General features: G+C 46.7%; 1 pseudogene; it reads left to right on the top strand.

The window, feature by feature from the left end:
- Window positions 1-6,109: 6,109 nt before the first annotated feature.
- Window positions 6,110-6,587, top strand: LOC118703063 (annotated as a pseudogene).
- Window positions 6,588-21,914: the final 15,327 nt, after the last annotated feature.

Below are 21,914 nucleotides of genomic sequence, written 5' to 3'. Positions count from 1 at the left end.
GCATCAGCTGCTTCCAATCAGAAGGACAGAGGGATGCCAGGGCAGAAGAGTTAGAAGTCTAGGAAAAGGAACTGGAGCAAGTTCAGGTTGTGCAGAATCCAGTTTGTTTCAGAAGTGGAAATGATTGCAGGAAGGTTAGAGAGAAGTCGGTACAGTAGATGAAAAGGCGGGAGTTGAGCAGAGACTCCCAAGATCCAAAAAAGAGTAAGATCAGGTAAATTCACAACACTGTGACACTAAATAACTTCATTGCAAAGTAGGGTTTACAATGGAATTCATGCCCTGAGGCTTTGCCTCTTTAAAATGCCTGAGCAGGACAAACAAACCAGAGGCATCACATGTTGGGATAACACACAGTATGACTATTTTACTGTACACTCTTATTTCCTGTCTCACTTGCATATGCTATTTATTCGGCCTTGTTTTTCAATTTTCAGTTAACATTTAATATTATTTTATATTAGTGTCAAATGTATAGCATAGTGGTTAGACAATCCTACGCTTTACAAAGTGTTTCCCCTGATATTTCCAGTACCCATTGGCACCATTTGTAGTTACTGTAATATTGTTGATTATACTCCCTAGGCTGTACTTTACATCCCCGTGACTATTTTGTAGCTACCCATCTAAACTTCTCAGTTCCTTCACCATTTTCGCCCAGTCCCCCAGCCCCTCTCCCCTATAGCAGCCATTAGTTGGTTCTCTGTGTCTATGAGTCCATTTCTCTTTTGTTTACTTTTTAATATTGTTCTTTAGATTCCACATGTAAGTAAAATCATGTGGTATTTGTCTTTCTCTGATTTATTTTACTTAGCACAATACCCCCTAGGTCCATCCATGCTGTTGCAAATGGTAAGATTTTGTTATTTTTTATGGCCAAATAATATTTCATTTTGTCTAGTCTGTTCCACAGCTTTTTTTTTTTTATCTACTTGTCTATTCATGGATATTTGTCTTTTTAAGTGAGCTATAATGTGTAAAGTATACAAATCCTATGCGTATAGCTTAATGAACATACTAGTACATTCGTCAACTCACACTCTGCAAAGTAGGGTTTACAATGGAATTCATGCCCTGAGGCTTTGCCTCTTTAAAATGCCTGAGCAGGACAAACAAACCAGAGGCATCACATGTTGGGATAACACACAGTATGGGAACTGGAGCAAGTTCAGGTTGTGCAGAATCCAGTTTGTACTCACAATTATGGCCTCCATTACTGCCTATGCTCCACAGTATTACCTAGGACCCCTGACTTCACGGTGGGTGTGTAGAATAAGCAAGTACAATGGAACCTCTTGAAAGGTCTCTTTTCATAGTTCAGGGATGGTGAGAAAGACAAATGACTCATTTTGCTTTTAAGAATGATGAAACAGTTTTCAAAATAGGCCATATTCATAACCTTATTTGTTCTTAGCACTTCCAGAAGAAATTAGAACATCCTCTCTGAGTGCAAAGGTGTTGGAGGTGACCATTTTATTGCAGGAGACCATTTCTCTGGGAGCCTGGTGTCCCTTTCTGTCCACCTCCCCTCCCCACCAGGCCTCTGCAGCTTTCTCCTTCAGGCTGCCATGTCCCCGTACCTGCTCTGAGGTGTCTGACCTGGTTCTGTGGCTGTGCATGCTAATCAAAGGCCTGCAAAACATCTCTGCACTCCACTTTGGAACAAACACACTCAGTGGTATTTTATTACAATTGGTTCTCTTTGCATTTCAACTGAATATTATAATATCACAGAAGGTCTTCAAAAGAATGCTGCCTTTTCTCTCAATCAGAGCCATAGGGGAAGGGGCCGGGGGTGGGAGGAGGGAAGGGCAGAGGTATTTTATAGGGTGGATGTAAGGATGTGAAGAACAGAATATTTCTAGGTTAGCTTGGGTAAGCGTGGGCTTGGCTGGGAGATTGCACATTGAGCAATAATAGAGAGAGCATCTCAGGGACTTTGGACAAGAAGTATCCCAGGCCAACCTCCATGGATAATGGAGCTGGAGGGCAGTTCTGGACCACAAGGCTGTGTGCCCCACCCATGAGGGCTTCATGGGTGCTTCCCCTCTGTTTCTGCTTTATTTTCCCCTGCATCTCTTCTGACATAATCCTGTAAGTTTCTTAACTTCCTAGTTACATTTTGGAGGGAGTTTATTGGCTGGGAGAATTACTTTTCTCAGACCAGCCTTTGGGTCAGCTGCTCTTAGGTCAAGTGTCTGCCAGATATTTCAGAGGTAGCCAGGAGAAGTTGGGTTGTTATGCATGACTTCAAGTGAGCTGCCTACGTCTGTCCCCTCCCCAGAGGCTGCTTTTTCTCCTAAGTGAGTCTATAGTTGTGGCAGTCATCATGGTTAACATGTCAACAAGAAGAAAAATGTGCTGAATGAGCAGTTGGGTTTGTCTTCTCCCAAGTTAATTCCAAGTATAGCTCCCAGGGGAAAGACAGTTGCTGTGAGCTGAGGCTGCAGTGAACTCACAGGTAGGTATTGCCTATCAGCTTATGACTATAAGATGGCAACTAAACTTTCAAAAAAACCACACCTGTGAATTTTCAACCTACGTTTTCATATGGATTAATCAACTATTTCTATAACAACGCTGCATCACAACTCTCATTCTTGCATCTGAGTTGTGGCTCTGTTGGGCTCAGCTGACCTAAATTGGAGTCAGCTATGCGTGGCCCTAGGCGGCAGGTCAGAGTCAAGTCTGCCCCCGAGTCTCTCATTTGGGATCTAGGATGAAGAAACAACTGGGGACGTGTCCCTCTCATGGAGGATGGAAGAACTGCAGGAGATGGAGCCAACCTCTACACGCACCATTAAAGCCTCTAATCATATTGTATCTGCCAAACCTTCAGTGGCCAAGGCAGGTCACACAGCCAAGCCCAACATGGGTAAGGAAGTATACTCTTCTCATGGGTTGGAGGTGTAGGGGAGAGGGAATATTTGTTGAAGGATGACATAATCGACGAGGCCGTGTCTTTCTCCCTGCTGCCCTGAATCACAGTCTCATTGCCAAACAAAACAGTTGACAGCACTCCAGCTGACACTGTAACCTCCTTGAAAGATGAAACCACATCTCAATTTCTTTTGTGCTCAACTTCAACATATCTAACCCTAAGTACCCCTCTCTGAAGGTGCTCAATAAAATGCCCTTTAATTTATCTAAGTTATCAATGTTCTGGACTAGGATAAGCATCAAGCAATATGGGACTATGATCAAATCAATATTTTCTCTGCTTGAAGAGTCTTGTGTCTAGAGAAGATAAAGTGACATAATACGGTAGTGAAGAGCATGGGTCCTAATGTCAAAAGGCCTAGGCTCTAATCCTAATTCACAACTTCCTAGCTGTGTGACTTTGGGCAAGTTGCTGAGCCACTCTGTCTCAGTCTCTTCATCTACAGAGTGACAATAATAGTGACTGCCTGATCGGGGTGTCCTGAGGATGACATGGCATATTCATGGGAAGCCCATCAAGGAGGGCCTGCCCCATGGTAAGTATTGAGTTGTTGAAAGCAAGTTTAAAAAAATAAGTAAGCAACAGTAGGGGATGAGGGCATGTATGGAAGTGGCGGGGGGGGGGGGGGGTAAGGGGGAGGGATATGGACACATATGTAATACCTTCATCAAAAAAAATCAGTAAGCAATGTGTGCCTGTAAAGAGAGGCAGGACCATAAAGCAGAAAGCTGGAATTTGGAGTTTAAAAAGTGTTGAGTCCAACCTCTTCTCGTCACACCACCTATGACCTTGACCAAGTCCCTCACCTGGGGAATAATGGCTCCCCTCCCCTGCGGTATGAGGATCGGATGATGTGTGTGAAGGCACCTCTGTAAAGTGAAAACCATCAGAAAAATGAGCTGCTTTTATAAAAATTATTTCTTTTTTTTTTTTGCATTGCTTCTCTGATGTCAACTAATGGACGGTGAAGGACGCTCCTAATTCCATTTTTAGAGGCGTGTCAATGACACACGAATTTCTCCCGAGCTCTTGGTAGCATTCATCATCGCCCTCTCTAATCTGGCAGACACCCAGCAAGCTGATCCTCACAGATGCCCACAGACAAGAGTGTGTCCCTCTTTCCCAAATGACTTGGACTTTTCAAAATTCCACAACATTGACAATGGACTTGAGATTTTTGCCGAGTGTTTGCTTTGTGCTGCTGTTTAGTCTTCACTTTCCTTCCTCCCATCCCCTGTAGACCTCTGCATTCCACTGAAGCTGCTCTGGTCAAGGTCACCGATGGCTGTAGCATTGCCAACCCCAGTGGTCACTGCTCAGCAAACCTCACTCAACCTATCAGCAGTTTGGATTTGATAATTGACCACTGCCTCCTCTTTGAAAGACTTTCTTCAACTAACCTGTGAGACATAAGCCTCCTGCTTCTCCTCCTCCCGCCGGGCTGCTCCTTCTCCATTTTCTAAATCGGAAGATGGTCCTCAGATCTCTTGTCACCTTTGTGTGCACTCACTCCCTGGGTGATCTCATTCAACCTAGTGGCCTTAAATACCATCTCCTTGTAGACAACGCCACAATTTAATTCTTTAGCTTAGACATCATCCTATCCTCCAACCCCCACCACCAACAGGGCCATAAATCCAACTGCCGGCTTGTCACCTCCACTTAGGTGGCTAAGTGATGTCTCAGATGTGACGGGTTCAAAACTAGGCTCCTGCTGTCCTGACCTTAATCTGTTTTCCTATCCCCCAAACCTCACCCAGTCTGCCAATTCTCAGTAATCAGCAACTCTGTTCTTATTGCTCAAGACAAAAACATAGGAATCATTCTCATTCCTCTCTCTCCCTCTCTTATGCCCCACCTGCAATTTATCAGTAATCGCTTAGGCTCTATCTTCACGTTACATTCAGAATCTAACCCCACTTTCTTTAACCACCTCTTCCTTTTGCACCCTCAGCTGAGCCAGTATCATCACTCACCTGGATTACTGAAATGACTTCCTATTTCTACCCTTGTCCCTCTCCCAAGAAGCCAGGTCATTTAAAAAGATTAGTCAGGTATGTCATTCTCTTGCTGAATATCCTTCCGTGCTTTCCAGAATAAAACCCCAAATCCTTACTCTGACCTAAAAGAACCTCTACATTCCAGCCCCCATTCACCCCTCTGGCCTCTTTTCATATTCTCCCTCTGGCTGTTGGCTTACTCTGCTTGGTGCGCTGGTCTCCTTGCTCCTCCTTGGACACACCAACTAGCTCCACTGCAGAGCCTTTGCTCACGCCCTGCTTTCAAAGCACTGGGTGACCAGTGTGTGTTCCCAGAAATGGGATTTTGAAACTTACTTTCTCCTTTATGCTTTTTAAAACTTCTCTAATTATTTTCGATGGCCGCTATACATTTATTTTGTAATCAGGAAATAAATAGGATTTAAGCCAAGATCATCAAGGACAGCGCTGTGTATTTAAGTGCTGTTGCTTCACTACATCGTAAATAGGCTGTCTCGTCAGTGCAGGCTCCTCCCGCAGCCCAGACAGCAATCCAGCCATAGGGAGGCCCACGCCAAGCCCACCCTCTCCTCTGGGTCTCGTCCTCCCAACTCTGCTTCCTTTTCGTTCCCCCACAATCCCCCAGTTAATGAGCTTCACACCAGGCTGGTGATAACGGATCTCCCAGTGAAGATTCTGACTCACCAGATTAAAATGAAATGAAATGCATTTTAATATGTAACCTAGCATGATGGGTAAATTGATATTTTCCCCTTGTGAGTGTCATTACCTGTCATTCTAAAAATTAATCTCATTGAAGAGATGCTTAAAATATGGAGCAATAGCACAGTTCTTCAGCCCAAGCCATTAAAGGGTAATTTTTATTTGTGAGTGATGATTCTCAATACTATCAATGCTAGTTTCCTTTCGAGCTATTAGTTACTCTCTCTCTTTTTTTTTATCAGCTGCTACAGAGACGTACCTTCTGGTTTCACTGTGCTCTCTCTGTAAAGTGGAAACAAAGGCTATTGGCCTAGTTAAACTTAATATAAACAACAAGACGTTCTTCAGGTTCAGTAAACGATAAAGATCAGGATAACATGGTTGAGGGATCTCCCTCAGGGGCGGCAGGTGCATATAAATAAGGTGACTCCCACTTCCTCCAGGCCACACCTCCATCTCCCAGTAATTCCCCAAAAGGCCCAACACAAAGGGAGAGAGGAGAGGCACCTGCTATATGTTCTCTAGGCCTCTTAGAAAACATGGAGTTGTTCCTCTGGCCACATATATGCGAATCCATGGTAGACAGCCAGGGAGCGGGCGCTATTCAAACAGGAATGCCCCACAAATGTTACCATGGCAGAGTTGGCGGAGTCCACAGTGTCACCCAGCAAGCGGCGGGCATTGTTGTAAACAAACAAGTTAAGGGCAACATTTTTGCCAGGAGAATTAATGTACATATTACACATTTTAAGAGCCGAGATAGCTTCCTGAAACGTGTGAAGGAAAATGATCAGAAAAAGAAGGAAGCCAAAGAGAAAGGCACCTGGGTTCAACTGAAGCGCCAGCCTGCTCCACCCAGAGGAGCTTACTTTGGGAGAACCGATGGGAAGGAGCCTGAGCTGCTGGAACCCAATCCCTGTGAACTCATGGCATGCTACCGGTAAACAAATGAAAGATCTCCGTGCTGTTGTTTGTTGTCTAAAAGTGACTCCTATTTTCTTTGGAAGAAAAATGACATGCTGTGCCAGTCATTGTAGCACTGCTAGCGGCACTAGTTTCAACTTCATTTTAAAAATCCTGAAAGATAATTAGACATAGAATTGTGGCCTGAGGTGAGAGACGGAGTGGGGAGACCCAGTCATCAAAGATTTTATTATGTGTTTCAAACCCTTTGTGTGTGTCTTTCAGGCTCTACAGAAATATGCGGCTGAGCTCTGCATTTGAATGTCAGTGGCCTTTACAGGCCTCTGAAGTTTGTTCTGTGCCTTGGAGAGCTCTGTAGACTCTCTGTAGAGGAACAGACTTTGCTCAGCCTCAGGCCTTGGCCTGTGTTTGTACTTGTGCTTGATACTGGATTGCCCCATCCAAGGCCTGGAAGCCTATGACATAAGGAAGGCAAAGCTTTTACCCAGCATTACTCAGCTGTCCTGTGCTTAGAAATGCAATAGATGCACATCATGGAGTAGCCTGTGGTTTACAGAACTCCACCAGACTTCACCAAGATTTATTGGTTCCGTGTAAGAGAAACACCAAATTTGGATGGTTTGCCTTCTTTTCTGCAGAGAGTTTGACCTCTGGGCCACTGTAGGTAACTCAGACCTCTACTTTCTCATTTTGGAAATGGTGTGTGCTCCCACCTCTTCTACCTTAACACCGATCAACTGTGCTGTCACGGCCTGTCAGCCCCAGGGACCATGTCTGTCTTGTGTGTTGTTGTCACCCAGAGCCCAGTGCAGAGTTTGGCACGTGAAAATGCTCAATAAATATTTGTTGAATAAATGGATAGGAAATTAACAGATGAATGCTATCACATCTCTCTGCGAGTCCCAACGAATGTTTTCTCCGACCTTGCCTCCGGATTGCCAGCAGCTCTGAGTGCACACACGACTCACTGAGGAGGAGGCTGGATGCCCCGACTTCCCACAAGCTCCTCCTCACCATGGGCTTGGCTTTGCATTTGCAAAAAGCCCCGATCTTGTCATTCCTGCCCAGGCCTTGGGAACTTGGTGTTGCAGTTCCTGATGAATCTAAAACACAAGGCAGGACTTCGTAATCGTGTAAGCAATATGCTAACTGACCAATGACTCTAAATGTCCTGGGCGTGCCCCCCAGCACTGTCATCTAAGCCTTATGGCTGTTCCTGTTCATTACCACAAGTGGCTGCGTGAAGAAGGGGTGGTCCCTCGGTTGGCACGAGGTAGAGCCACCCAAGAAGTTTCAGATCCTACTCTTTGTTATTTGTCCCTGACCACTGTGTTCCTGAATGTTCATTACATCCTGGACAGTGGGGTCTCTCGTCTCATGTTCAATTTGCAAAGTGGTCAGAGCTGCTCTTCTCCAGGAGAAATCAGCTCTAGGCTCCAGGTGTGCAGAATAGAAGAAAGCCAAGTCCCACCACTGGTCCTACTAGTAACTACGGAGCCAACCAGTACGTCCCCAACCAAACAGCAAGAGCGGAGCCTCCACTGAGGCCTTCCAGGCAGCAGCATTTCCAGACGACCCAAAACCAAGCCCTTGAGGAAACTTCATATTGCAGATGCCCCGGGCTAGACACCTGCCTACAGAGGTTTATTTCCTTCCACTGATGCCACCATTACTATCACGAAACCATAAATGCATAAGAGTCTAACTGCTTTTATACTGGACTTCTATATTCAGCAGTTCACTTAGCCAACTTGATAAACTAGCCAAGTCTCATAACCTGTGCCTTCATTCTGGGCACACCCCATGCTCTCCCTGTAAGTCAGCCTTTCAGTTGGTTGACCCATGGCTTATATTCTCCTATATTGCTTCTTTCAGGATATACTCCTGCTATATTTATGAGATACTCTCAGTCGACCTGGGCTACCCTCACTGACCTATCATAAAAATAAAGTCACACTCCATGTCCTTTCTTCTGATGCCTAACTGATAAAAGATTTTGCTGCTGCACATGGAGGGACCTGGAGAGTATTGCGCTAAGTGAAATAAGCCAGTCAGAGAAAGACAAGTATCACATGATCTCACTCATATGTGGAATATAAAAAACAAACTATACTGATGAACAAAATAGATCCAGAGACAGAAGCATGAACAGACTAATGAATCTCAGAGGGAAGGTGGAGGGAGGGTGGGCAGGTGGGAAGTGATCAACCAAAGAACTTTATGCATATATGCATACACATACAATAGGACACAGACAATAGGTTGGTGAAGGCTTGGGATGGGGGATGGGGGTAGGCTAGGAGGGGGTCAATGGGGAGAAAATAGGGGACATACGTAATACTTTCAACAATAAAGTTTTAAAAAAGATTTTAAAAATATTTTGCTGCTGCAGACAAAGCAAAGCACGTTGGCCGATTTTCTGGGTGCCTTATGTATGTCAACAGCTGAGGACAGGGATTGTTGGAGCATTTAGAGAAGGAGCCATTACTCCAGCACTGCCTACTTATCTCAGCTTATAAAAATAAATATTTGTCCAATAATATGGCAGGTTTATGAGCTGCATTTAATGCTGTAATGAAAAAGTCTATCACCGAGTGAGAAAGAAAGAGAAAGGGAAGAGTTAAGGTTGCCATGGGAGCCTTTGCACCTCGGCACCTTTATGATTATGAACAACAATTAGATGTGATGCTTTATGGTCCTGAAGCACCTAGTGGGCTCCTGATAATTGTAAAGTGTTTGGCAATTAACTCACCCTCCCTGAGACACAGGTTGGTGTAATTAACCCCAGGAGGATAATGGGAGTCACGTGGGAGGAGCCACTCTGCTTGGCAATGGCAGTCCTTGCCTCGAACCATCTCATCACAAATCTCTGCCACAGACCTCCTTCTGGCCCCCAGGCACTCTGCTCAGAGGGCTGGGCTGGGTCGTAAGGGGCCTGCACTGTGGAGAGGTGGGTGGGATCCGAGCTCAGGCATCAGCCCTCCGTGTTTCATTTCAACTGATGTGGACACGCAGCCCTGCACAGCTGTGACAGAGGGATGCAGAAAGCCACCTGGGGAAGGGGTAGTTGGAGATATGCTGCTCAGCAGTAAGCAGCCAAATCTTCATGAAATCAATACTTTTGTCCTCTCTTCCCAAGCACGTGGGATCTGGGCTTGCCCCTTAGTATGCATCTATTCTTACACACTTACAGAAAGCTGGGGAGTCTTAATGCAAAGTGTTATACAGATATGACAATAGACATATATGGTATCATATTATGTTATTGTGAATTAATTTAAATTATACATTTAAATAAATTGGTTTTGTAAATATATATTTTATTGATTTTTTTTTTTACAGAGAGGAAGGGAGAGGGATAGAGAGTCAGAAACATCAGTGAGAGAGAAACATCCATCAGCTGCCTCCTGCACAACCCCCACTGGAGATATGCCCACAACCAAGGTGCATGACCTTGACCAGAATCAACCTGGGACCCTTCAGTCCAAAGGCTAACACCTTATCAACTGAACCAAACCAGTCAGGGCTAAATAAATTGTTATATTATATTATATAAACATATCTATCTATATATATTTATAAAGACGTAATATGCAAATTAGGCCAGGACTCCATAACCGGTCATGTCCAGACAGGAGGTTGCACGCACAGGTGAGGCCTGGAGCGGAGATGGAGACAGAGGCATGGGGGCCTGCCCAAACCAGGGCAATAGCTCAGGCGGCCCTGGAGTAGACACAGGCAGGGGAGCTGGGGGACACTGCAAGTTAGGCGCGGGTCCTGGCCCTTCTAGAGGCCCGATGCAAAAAATTCATGCAAGAGTAGATCTTCCTTCCCCTGGCTGCCAGCACCAGCTTCCCTTGGGCCCTGGGCCCTGGGCTTCCCTCATAGCCCTGGCTTCGGCTGGAAGGTCGTTTAGAAAGACATCTGGAAGGATGTCCGGTTTAATTAGCATGTTTTGCTTTTATTACTATAGAGATGTATATATTTGCAAGTAAATTCCTAAAACAAGTGGATCATATACTTTCTCCAAAGGAAAACAAACTACAACTCATGAAAATTTCAGCCAACTCCCCCTTTTGTTTCAACTTAAATTTCCATGGACTAATTAAAACATTTTATTTTCTTGGTCGAAGGCTATCGCATTCTGTTGCTGACAGATTCTGATGAGGGAAAGTGTTGGATTACTGCAATTGACAAACCTCATTTCTCATACCCCTGCCCAATATCCACACAGCTCTGATAGGGTTTGAGAATAGATTACAGCATCACTCAAGACACGCAGGTGAGAGGTCCCTATGCTTGGCATGGAGGACCATCTTTGCCAATGCTGTGCTGAATGGGAAGACACATGAGCCTCACCCTTACCTGCCCAGCAGGAACAACACCTGGTCCCTTTAGTGGGTACAGCTGAGTCAGGGATGGAGGGAACACGTTAAGTAAGCCGTATCTTTTGCTTGACTCCAGGGAAGAATCTGTAGCACAAAGACGCTACTATATTTTGAAAGAATAAAGTATATTTTGAAAGCTAATTTGCTGTGACTGTTCTGTTACATTTGTGAGACTGTCAGTCTACGTGTATTTGGGAGACAGGTTAGAGTCCATTTAATTTATTTTCCTCTGGGCACCGAAGGACTCTCCAATACTTCTAACAACAACAGAAAGCTCAACCCAAATGCAACCATGGGTGATAGTTCTTGGGTCTGAGGAAATAGAGATGCTCACGTGCCATGAGCAAAAGAAAGTCTTGAGTTGTTTGCAAGTCACCTAACAGGTATTTATTCAGAGGTTGGAGGAGAGATTCAGAGGACCACTGAGAAATGCCGCTATACAGAGCGAGGCCTACAGAAAGGGGTGGTGTCCTCACTTTCTACTTACATACCTCCGTACCATTTGGAGTCTTACAAGTCCACTTTTATGATCCTACTGCTTTGAGCCGCTCAGGAAATATGCTAGTTGCTGAGCCAGTGATGAGACAGAAGACACAGACAGGAAGAACAGGGCCTGAGCCAGGTGCCCAGTTCAGGTGGGAAGAAAGAGAGAGGTTCTCCGGCAAGTTCTCAGAGCAGTGGGCAGGAGCCAGGGGAGAATTAGGGGCTTCACGGGAAGGACTGGAGAGAGGGAGACCCTATGACTAAACGCAGAGATGTAAGACAGGAAAGGCAAGATGCTACTGGAGGTTTCCCCACCCTCCCCCTTCTCTCTGTAATGAAATTGAGGCCCGGAGCAGAGACGGAGTCAGAGACAGAGGGGCCTCCGCTCTGTCATGCTATGCAACACAGACCCTCTCTGGCCCACAATAGTCATTAGTGAAGTCTGCGTTTCTCACCAATGCCTTGTGGAGTGAGTTTTCTTTTCAGGAGCTATAAGAAAACATTAAATCCTGCTGGGGGTGGCATGAGGGAAAAAGAGGGAACAGCCACACACATACTCACTTGATTCCTACAGTCCTAATGATGGTCGGTGGGATTGATGATCTGGGGAAAGGATGGAAGTTTGGAGCGCTGACCCCACCTTCCTTTACACCCATTTAGCTGTCCTGATCTCTGTCCACATCCTGCAGTGTTCCCCACCCCCTCTCTACCTCCCCTTTTCCAAAAGAAGCTCAAGTGGTCACTCTCAGGGCAGGGCCCTGGGCTGGGGGACAATACCAGTGAGCCCAGGCTGCCAGGGATCCAGGCGAGGGCAGTCCCATCTGGCCTGCTCTCCCACTTCTGAGAGAGCCGGCTAGGCCTGTGCTCTCTGCTTCTGCGCAAACTCGGGTGGGAGCAGGAAGTCGGAGAGCTGGTCCAAGGACAAGCAGCAGTCCTTCAGGCCTTCTGGAGCTGGAACAGAGGACAGGATGCTCCGATACTCCCTCTCAGGGTGTGCAGAGGCAGGTGTTCAAGGAGGCGGCACCTCCTGCATATGCTTAGCACGTCTTTGCAAAACTCGAGACCTTCACATCCACTCGTGGTGCTGATCGAAAGAGCTTTTTTGAGAGCTTAGGAAGAAAAAGCCAGGCGTTCACGCATGCAGTCTTCCTAATTAACACTGCAAGCCCAGAGAGAGAGCACAGCAGACTTTTTTTTTTAAGCAGCTGTTCTTCCAAAAACAGTCTCTTCTCCAGGAAGCGGCAGGCGAACGCTCTCTGATTCTGTGCATTCAAGGAGGCCTCTGACTGCTTTAAATGGAGGGCAAGCTGGCATCCGGGGCAAAGTAATCATCCCCAACACCAGCCACATGGGCGGCTGGAATCACAGAAGCCGGGATTCACAGGGGCCATGCTTAACACAAAACCTGTAAGGATTGCTCTCTGCACCAGGCCCTGTGCTAAATTCATTGCCCATGCTCTCTCAGTTCATCCTCCCAACAACTGGTATTAGTTCCCCTTGCCAATGAGGGAATGTCACTCATTCCCTGCGGTCACCCAGCCAGAAGGCGATGGAGGCAAAGTTCCAAGGTAGGTTTGTCTGAACAAAGCCCACCCACCATGCATTCCACAGGGTGCTGGGCTCCCACCTCCTAACTGCCCCTTCTTTGGGTGGTGGGGTACTTCCAGAGCCTGGCACATCTGGGGTTGGATTCAAGCTTGGTAATTCTGAAAATGACACTTTTTAAATGGGCTCTCCCTGGAGAAGACATCCCTAAGCCCAGGTCCCTCCTCGGTGCTCACAGCACACCCACAACTGACCTAGCATGGCTCACGTTGCCTTTGCTTGCAATTCCTTCTCAGTCTGTCTTTCCTAAGAACTGTGAACAACTGGTGGGGAAGGGGAGCGCCAGGCACAATGTCTGATCCATAGCAGATGTCTGCAGAATGAGTGAAGGACCTAAAACAAGTCCTGAATACACTAGAAAATACCATTGGGTAAACTTTATCCAATGGAGAGAGCACCGGATGTGGATTCAGGAATCCTGCCCTCAAGGCTAGCTCCCTTACTTACTAGCCATTTGACTTTGAATGAATCATCTAGCCTTCCTGGGTTTCTGTTGCCTTTTTTCACAGATGGAAGCCGGTGGACTTGAGCTCCTCAAGGTCATATCCAAGGCTGACATCCTATGAGTTCAGGCTGTGCGGAGTCCATGTAGCTCCTTCATGGGGCTACCTGCTCAAGTAAGATGCTCCACGTCCAGCCAGAAGAAAATTCCCTTCCTCAGATCAGACTTCATGGACCTGCTTCCTGGGCTGGGCAGCCCACAGCTCTGCTCTCCCCATCTCTCCTGGTCCCTTTGCTACTTCCCTTCCCAGAGACCCACTTGTCTGCCACATCCCTGTGGCTTGATCCTCACGAAAGGCTCTTCCTAATGAATTCATCTTCCTCCCTAAGGAAGGTGTCTCCTCACTTGTCTCCTCCTATAGACCTGGCCCTCCAGATAATACCACTCCCGTGTATCCTACCCCTGTGGGCAGGACCCACTTGGGAACTTCAACACCTCTAATTAGAATCTCTGTCTCCATCCTATATAATATAGATGTAATATACAAATGGTCGTTTACCCATGAAGTGTAATGACCGACTACATAATGACTGGATTGTGGATCAGCAGGAGGGTGTGGAAATGAGCTACAAGGAGAGGGCAGAGAGTTACAAGAGGGGGCAGGGCAGCAAGCTATGGGGGAGGGTGGGGGGAAGCTACAGGAAGGCAGGGCAGTGTGTGGAGAGCTACTGGAGGGTGGCAGCAAGCTACCACAGATTCATGCGCAAGGCTACCAGTCCTCTCTAATAAAAGAGAAACATGCAAATTGACTATACTTTTGCTATACTCACAAGCCACACCTAACAGCCAATCAGGGAAAGCATGCAAATTAACCCAATCAAGATGGTGGTTAATTTGCATATCCAGGCCAGAGTGAAGACTGAATAAAGCGTAGAAAGATGCCGAGTGCTGCAGAAGGGAGCAAAGCTGTGGAGAAGCAAGCAAATGGGGCGGCAGAGAAGGAAGGGAAGCAGGCGGGGCAGCAGAGACCGCAGTAGGAAGCCCTATTGCAGGAATCTTTCTGCAAGGGGCCTCTAGTTTAAAAATAATTCTCCAGACTTGTAGCCTATAACCTTTATGAAGGGTTCATTTTCTTTTTTAAAAAATATTTTTTTTTTATTGATTTTTCACAGAAAGGAAGAGAGAGAGAGAGAGAGAGAGTTAGAAACATGGATGAGAGAGAATCATCCATCAGCTGCCTCTTGCACACCACCCACCAGGGATGTGCCCACAACAAAGGTACATGCCCTTGACAGGAATTGAACCTGAGACCTCCAAGTCTGCAGGCCAGCGCTCTATTCACTGAGCCACACCAGTTTCAGCAAGGGTTCATTTTCAATTTGCCATGTGAGGTGTTATTAATGTATTTGAGCAAACAGATTGGAGAACATGCTGCAATTTAGATATTACCAATTAACACAATTCTAGATACACACTATTAATTAGGCACTTCTGATTCTTGAATCCATCCCCTTCACTGTGTGGCCACGTAGTCCCTGCCCAGCACACACACGTAGACACTTGGAAGGGCAGCTAGGAATTGCTTCAGATACAAAAACACCCTTCCCACTTGCTCCATTGCAGGTGAACGTCCCTGGGCCAGAGTTTTGCAGTGAAATGAAGGCAGAGACATAGCAATTGAGTCAGCAATCATGTGGGAATTCTAGCTTCCAAATCTGATATACTTGGGAGGAAATTATTTAAATTTGTTTTTATAAAGTCACCCTGAGGCTTATTTGCAAATGGCTTTGTACTGCAAGAATAAGAGAGAACCATAGGAACTGAGGATGCATAACCTGGAGAAAAAACACAGAGGGGGCATGTCAGACCCACAAATAGGTGAGAGGTAGCGAGAGCACCAGGAATGGGTGCCGCCTGGAGGGCAGAGCCATGCAGGGTGGAAGATTTCAGCTCTACATGAGGAGGCATTCCTGAATGATTCCAGCTTCCTGCCCCGTAAGTGTTTTAATGGACTCTGATTAGCCACATGGCAGGTTGTCACATGGGTTTCAATCACATGACAGCTCAAACCAGGTAAACTTCAAGGTCTGATCCTGACCCTGGCATCTAACCAGATTTGCTCAGCCTTATAATTGTGAGAGGACAGAGTTGAGCTGACAGGTGGCTGAGGCATGCAGAACTTTACCCAGATAGACCAGCTAGAAGCAGCCTTAACCATGACCCCACACTGGCTGGCCCAGCAGGTGCTTGGTAATCTGCCGCTGTGGCTGCGAGGACCCCACCTCCACCAGGACCACTATTGCCACATCACTCGGGCGGGCTAGACTATTTGATAGTTTCCATCAAGAGTAGCATCGGGCCTAAAGATCAGAGTAAGTTTTGTTTAGGGATCACGATAGCTTGCTCTTCTTTGTGGGAAGAGGGAGAGAACAAGCCAGATGAGGAACAGCAGAAGTGCAGGTGGGAGCAGCCCTGGTCCCGTGAGGAACAGAGCAGACCAGCTTGCTCGCAGCACCGCATGGTGGGAAGCAACCAAATATGACCTACATTGGTGGGGCTGAGCCAGGCCTCGGAAGTTCCTGAAAGGCTAGCAGAGAGTCTGGGCTCGGTGGTGGCCATGGGAGGCCAAGCCAGTGCTCCGACCGAGCAATGTGACCTGTTGGAATCAAAGCCATGTTTTAGAAAATCAGCTAAACATCGGAGAGACCAGCCTTGACAGGAAGGACCCTGTTGGTAACACTGTCTGAGAAGGGCAGATGTGAGTGTCGTTGTGAGGGTCCAATTTGGTGAAGCACTCAGGGGAGTGAAGGGAAGGGAATAAGGAAGGAAACAGCAAAAGACACCCCCGGTTTTGCGAGGTATAACCCTTCAAAGAGCTCTGGTAGCATCCTCAACTGTCACTCCCTCGGGTGGTCTCACTAAGGCTTGGCCCACGCGGTGCAGGAAGCATTTATGAAGCAGCACAATACGCTAGCCCTGCGCGCAGTGGGCACCCGGGCACGTGCACTGCGTGGAGGGTGCTCTCCTCCTGAAGGGCAGACTAAGGAGCGTGCTGCACCTACGACTCTGAAGCCCTCCCAAGAGAGGGGCTGCGTCTCTGTGACTGAGGAAACACACCCTCTCAGAACAGCTTTTGTTAACAGCCCTTTTGTTTAGAAGTCACCATAGCTTGCTCTTTTGATATGACCTCCACACCCACACATTTTTTTTAAAGGAAAGATGACGGAAAGCTTGTCCATTCCCATCCAAGTTAGATACAAGATGACAGAGAGTTGATGTCACTACTGCTCTTAATTTCTGCTCTTGGTGGGACAAGAAACCCTCGGAACCTGAGTGCAGGGTCAATTGTTGCAAACTCAAAGCTCATCTGCAGATAATTTGTTGCAAACCCCTTAGCAGTCTGTCCCTGTCACCAAGCATGGCACCAGTGGGGGGGTGGGGGGGGGGGTGGGGAGGGTAGTTTGAGACTATTTGGAGGTTGAATGATCCTACCTCTAGGCAGATGGCTCAAGCAATGTGGAGAAAGCCTGGCATTAAATTAAAGGAGAATGGAGATCAAGTGAGAACTTGGTGCAGACCCAGCTTCTTGGTATCTTCTAGCCTCGTTTTTCTCTGTGGTCATTTCCCTCGAGCAGGACTTCCCTCCTGGGGGTGAGAGAGGCTGAAGAAGCTCCTGCCAACCTGGCCAAAGATGACAAGGGAATGTCCACCACGGGGGAGGCCCTGCCCCGTCCAGCAGAAACCCCCGCCCAGCGGGCTGTTCCCCTCTGAACAGCCAGGCCCCGCCGCCAGGCAAGGAGGAATTAGATTAGTCTGACAAGATTTGTGCTGTCAGAAAGCAAGTTTTATTTTTACCCTCGAGCCTGTGATCTCCCAAGTGTCTGTAAATCGGGGAATTATTTTTACCCAGATGTAGAAGTTAAGTCATTCCACTTTGCCTTCCTGCCCGCACTTCCCACATGGCACTGGCTCTGGTGATTGGAGCTGGCTGACCTCCAGAGGGTCTGAGCTGAGCTGGGATCTTGCCTGCGCCACTTCCAGTGTTAATCTGGGCGAGGTGGGTTTTGTGTGTTTGTTAGTTTGTTTGTTCATTTGTTTTTAACCATCTCAGGGTCTTGGTCTCCTTATCTGCAAGACACACAGGTTTTAGACAAGATGGCCTCTATGCTGTGAAAGAGTATAAGGACAACAGTTTTAAAAACTATATCTATCTGAATGCAATCTGTTTTATCCTCCCTCCTGCCCATTTATAAGAAGGGTGACATCTCATTTCTGCAGATCTGAGAGCATTTGCCAACATCTTGGAATTTTATTATCTTTACCAAATGGAGGAAGTGAGTAATAGAGGAAAAAAACAAAATACACCGAAGAGTACAAGAAATGAAATGGTCTGATTTGCAGAGCATATACCTTGGTTGCAGGCATCATCCTTACAGTGAAATCCTTGGCCCTGGTCATGTGGGAGGCAAGGAATCAATGTGTCACTCTCACATTGATGTTTCTCTCTCTCTGTCTTTCTCTGTCTCTCCCCCTCCCTCCCACACTTTCAAAAAAAAAATCAATGGAAAAATATCCTTGGGTGAAGATTAATAATAATAATAATAATAATAATAATAATAATGAGTTAAAAACAAAGTAAATGAACAAACAGACACAGACTCAGAAATACAGAGACATTTTAGTGGTTTCCAGGTGGGTGGGGGGCTGGAGGGATGGGTGAAAAAGGCAAAGGGATTTAGAAGTACAAATTAGTAGTTATAGTTAATCATGGGGATGTAAAGCATAGGGAATATAGTCAATAATATTCTAATGACTATTTATGGTGTCAGATAGGTTCAAGATTTATTAGGGTGATCACTTAGTAAGCTATACAATGTCTAATCACTGGAGCGTATGCCTGAAACTAATATAATCTTGTATGTCCACTATAATTGAAAAATATAAATAATTAGAACACACACACACACACACACACACACACACAAGAACTTCAGCTGCTCAGTAGTCTGGGACCATTCAGGGTGGCAGTGAGCAGCACTGAACATCTCAAAAGACACTGACCTCACCGGGGTATTAGCAGCCCATGGTCATTAGCCTCCCCCAAAAGAATTACATTAGATTCAATAACTACAAGAAATATAAAGATGTGTGTGTGTGTGTGTGTGTGTGTGTGTGTGTGTGTGTGTCTCCACCCAAATGACAATATTTCCAAAGTTTGGCATTTGTTAGAAAATTTTTCTCATCCAGAAGGTTCACTCAGAGATGCTCTCTCTCTAGGGCATTGCTATCTCCTCTTTGCCCTGATCTAGTGTCACTCTGGTTGCCACCAGGGCCACCAGGAATTTCCCAGGGGTTCCTGGGCCCCCTGCATCTTGGAACCTTCCGGAGTTAATCTGCCTTGGAAAAGCACTGCCAGCCTAGTGGAGGTGCTGCCTGCCTGTGTTCTCAGGACAATAGCCTGTGAGCCGGGCCCAGGGAGAAAACGATGCAAAGGAAATGAGTTCTGTGGAATGGCCTCCTAATTGAGGGGAGAAAAGGAAGCCAGGCAGGAGCCATTGAAGTGAGTTAAGTGCTCAAACACACAGCATCTCCCCCTCACCCCATCCCACCCCTTACCCCCACAGACTCTCTCCGCCTGCCAGCCTGGAATCAGCTGGGATGTGACAGATGGGCAGGGCCCGAGGGACAAGGAGGCCCAGCGTGTGCAAGAAGGAAACACAAGCTGGTCCTCTGCAGAGCTCCTAAGAGACTGCCCAGGAAACATCCCCTGGGGTGGGGATGGAGAGGAGGCCAGCTGTTCCACGTGGTCCAGGCACTTCAGCTGTGCACCTCAGAGGGGCAAGTGGTAGTCAAAGGAATCCCTCCTGTTTCCATGTGTGATGTTCAGGGTATAAATAAGATGCTGCTCTCTCTCTCTCTCTCTCTCTCTCTCTCTCTCTCTCTCTCTCTCTCTGTAGATTGTAGTCCTGTGAAAAGAAAGAGAGAGAGAGAGAGAGAGAGAGAGAGAGAGAGAGAGAGAGAGAGAGGATTAACAAAGATGCCATGTCATCGCTGTTCCTCCAGGCGGGACTCTGAGCTCCTGCTGGCCCTGAGGTCCTGGGAAGATGCTCAGGCCTCCTCCCACCTCCTAGTCAAATCTGACCCCGGTCTCCCCAGGCTCATTCATACTCTAAATTCCACTCCTGCCTCCAGAAAATTTGCCCTCCCCAAACACATGGCTTCTCACGGCTGCCCCAGAGCAAACAGCCAGAGAAAATACCAGACAGCAGTTCACAGCAACCCATGTGAATCTGAACTGCACACTGCTGAGCCAGGTTCAGGCAGATCAAACAACAGCAGACTCTGGGCTGCAGGCTCTGACACCCAACCCAGGGGTTTGGGAACTGCATGCTGCTTTGCCTCTTGGCAGGCAGGGGTCAGTCCAGCAGGAGGGGAAAGCCTCGGTCTGGGGTGGGGTGAGCGCCCTTTCCCAGCTGTCAGCTGGGCCCTGGAACCCAGCTGCACCCTTCCCCAGCAAGCCAGGCTCCATGTGCAGAAATCCCAGGGTAATGGCTGAGCTCATGCGTATTAATGGCCTGTCCTCCGGGATCAGGTGAGGATAGGAGGGGGTGCTGGTGGCCAGGAGAGAAATCAAGGACATCACTACCAGACACAGAGATCATCTAGATTCCCACCAGAAGGCCTTAGAGAAAACCAGAAGTTAAAAACAGTGAGGCCTGCAAAAATAAGAAACTGAGTAGACAGGCTTCCTTAGTCGTGACCCTATAACCACCAACCCTGGGTTTGGGGACCATAGAAGGACTGGGCTAAGGAAAGCACAGAATATTTGCTCTCACATGTTTGGGAATGACCAGTTCATGAGGGCCTGAGGCAGGGCGACCAGGCCTGCTGGGGGCAGGGCAGGTGAAGACTGGCCTTGGGCATCCACCTGAAGCTAAACAGAAGCACAGCTTGCCCCTGCCAGGCACCAATCAGAGTTCTCCAAGCGACAGCTGTTTCAGGGACAATGCGGGAACCTTTCCAGCTCCCAGCTTTCCGGCTACCAGCTTTCCAGCTCCCAGCGTATTAAAGGACCAAGTTGGTTTACAGGAGTAGGATCACCCTCGAATAGAAAAACCTTTTAATATTAATAACCTTAATTATTTTTAAAAAATATATTTTATTGATTTTTTACAGAGAGGAAGGGAGAGGGCTAGAGAGCTAGAAATGTCGATGAGAGAGAAACATCGACCAGCTGCCTCTTGCACACCCCCTACCGGAGATGTGCCCGCAACCAACGTACATGCCCCTGACCGGAATAGAACCTGGGACCTTTCAGTCCACAGACTGACGCTCTACCACTGAGCCAAACCGGTTTCGGCTAATAACCTTAATTATTATCCTTCAAATCAACACCTGGGGTTCTTACCATTAAATAAAGATGAGTAATCACGGAGCCTGTGATTCCCCACAGCTCGCTGATGTAACCACTGAGCACGCACTGGGTTCCTGTAATGCGCTGGGCACTGGAGAATGTATAAAATGCCTAGGCGAGAGCCCTGCTCTCTGAGACCTTGTGGGCAGTAGGGAATATAAGCTGTGATCACAAACAACCATAAAATAACACAGATGGCAGCACCCAGCAGAAGATTTCTTATAGGATCGATCTGAACGAAATGCTATGAGCATATATGGGTAGTATCCTGTCCTCTGAGGCATCCTAATAGCCACAAGCATGCCCAGTACCAAGATCTTGGTCTCTAAATACCTTGCTCCAAAAAAGGATGCAAGGCTGGTTAGAAAAATGGCTGATTCTAGGGCGGGGCGGGAGGGAGTGGGTAGAAAGGCCAGAAGGCATAGGAGGCAACCTAAAAAAAAAGCTCTCAACAGTCAAAGTTAGAACAAAATAAATAATGATAACATTGGATTATAACCTAAGAACAAAATAAATAGCCATGAGTCCATTCAGATGTGAAAGAATGAATGAATGAATGAGAAAGAAGGGACAATTTAAGGACAAATAATCTGATCTACAGAACAGACAAAAAATAGGTTGAAAATGTGAACAGAGCCTCAGGACCTGAGGAACAATATAAAAAGGTCTAATGTGCATGTGATTAGAGTCACTGGGAAGAGGAGAAAGATATTGGTATAGAAAAAATAATTTTGAAGGAATAATTACAGAAAATTTTCCAAATTCAATGAAAGACAAATCTATGGATTCAAGAACTTCAGAGAATACCAAGCAGAATCAATGAAGAAATCTTGAAAGCAGCCAGAGAAAAACGTCACATTTCAAGTAAAATTGGATTGGCTAATGAAGGTGAAATAAAGACACTCTCAGATGAAGGAATACCAAGAGATTTCATTGCCAATAGACCTGCTCTAAAATAAATGTTAAAGGACGTTTTTCAGATACAAGGAATATAATCCCAGGGGGGAAATTAGAA

This window comes from Pipistrellus kuhlii, unplaced genomic scaffold (genome assembly GCF_014108245.1).
Source record: "Pipistrellus kuhlii isolate mPipKuh1 unplaced genomic scaffold, mPipKuh1.p scaffold_m20_p_4, whole genome shotgun sequence".
Lineage (NCBI taxonomy): Eukaryota > Metazoa > Chordata > Mammalia > Chiroptera > Vespertilionidae > Pipistrellus > Pipistrellus kuhlii.
Note: the sequence above shows the minus strand (reverse complement) of the source record. Positions and strands in the feature narration are given on the sequence as shown.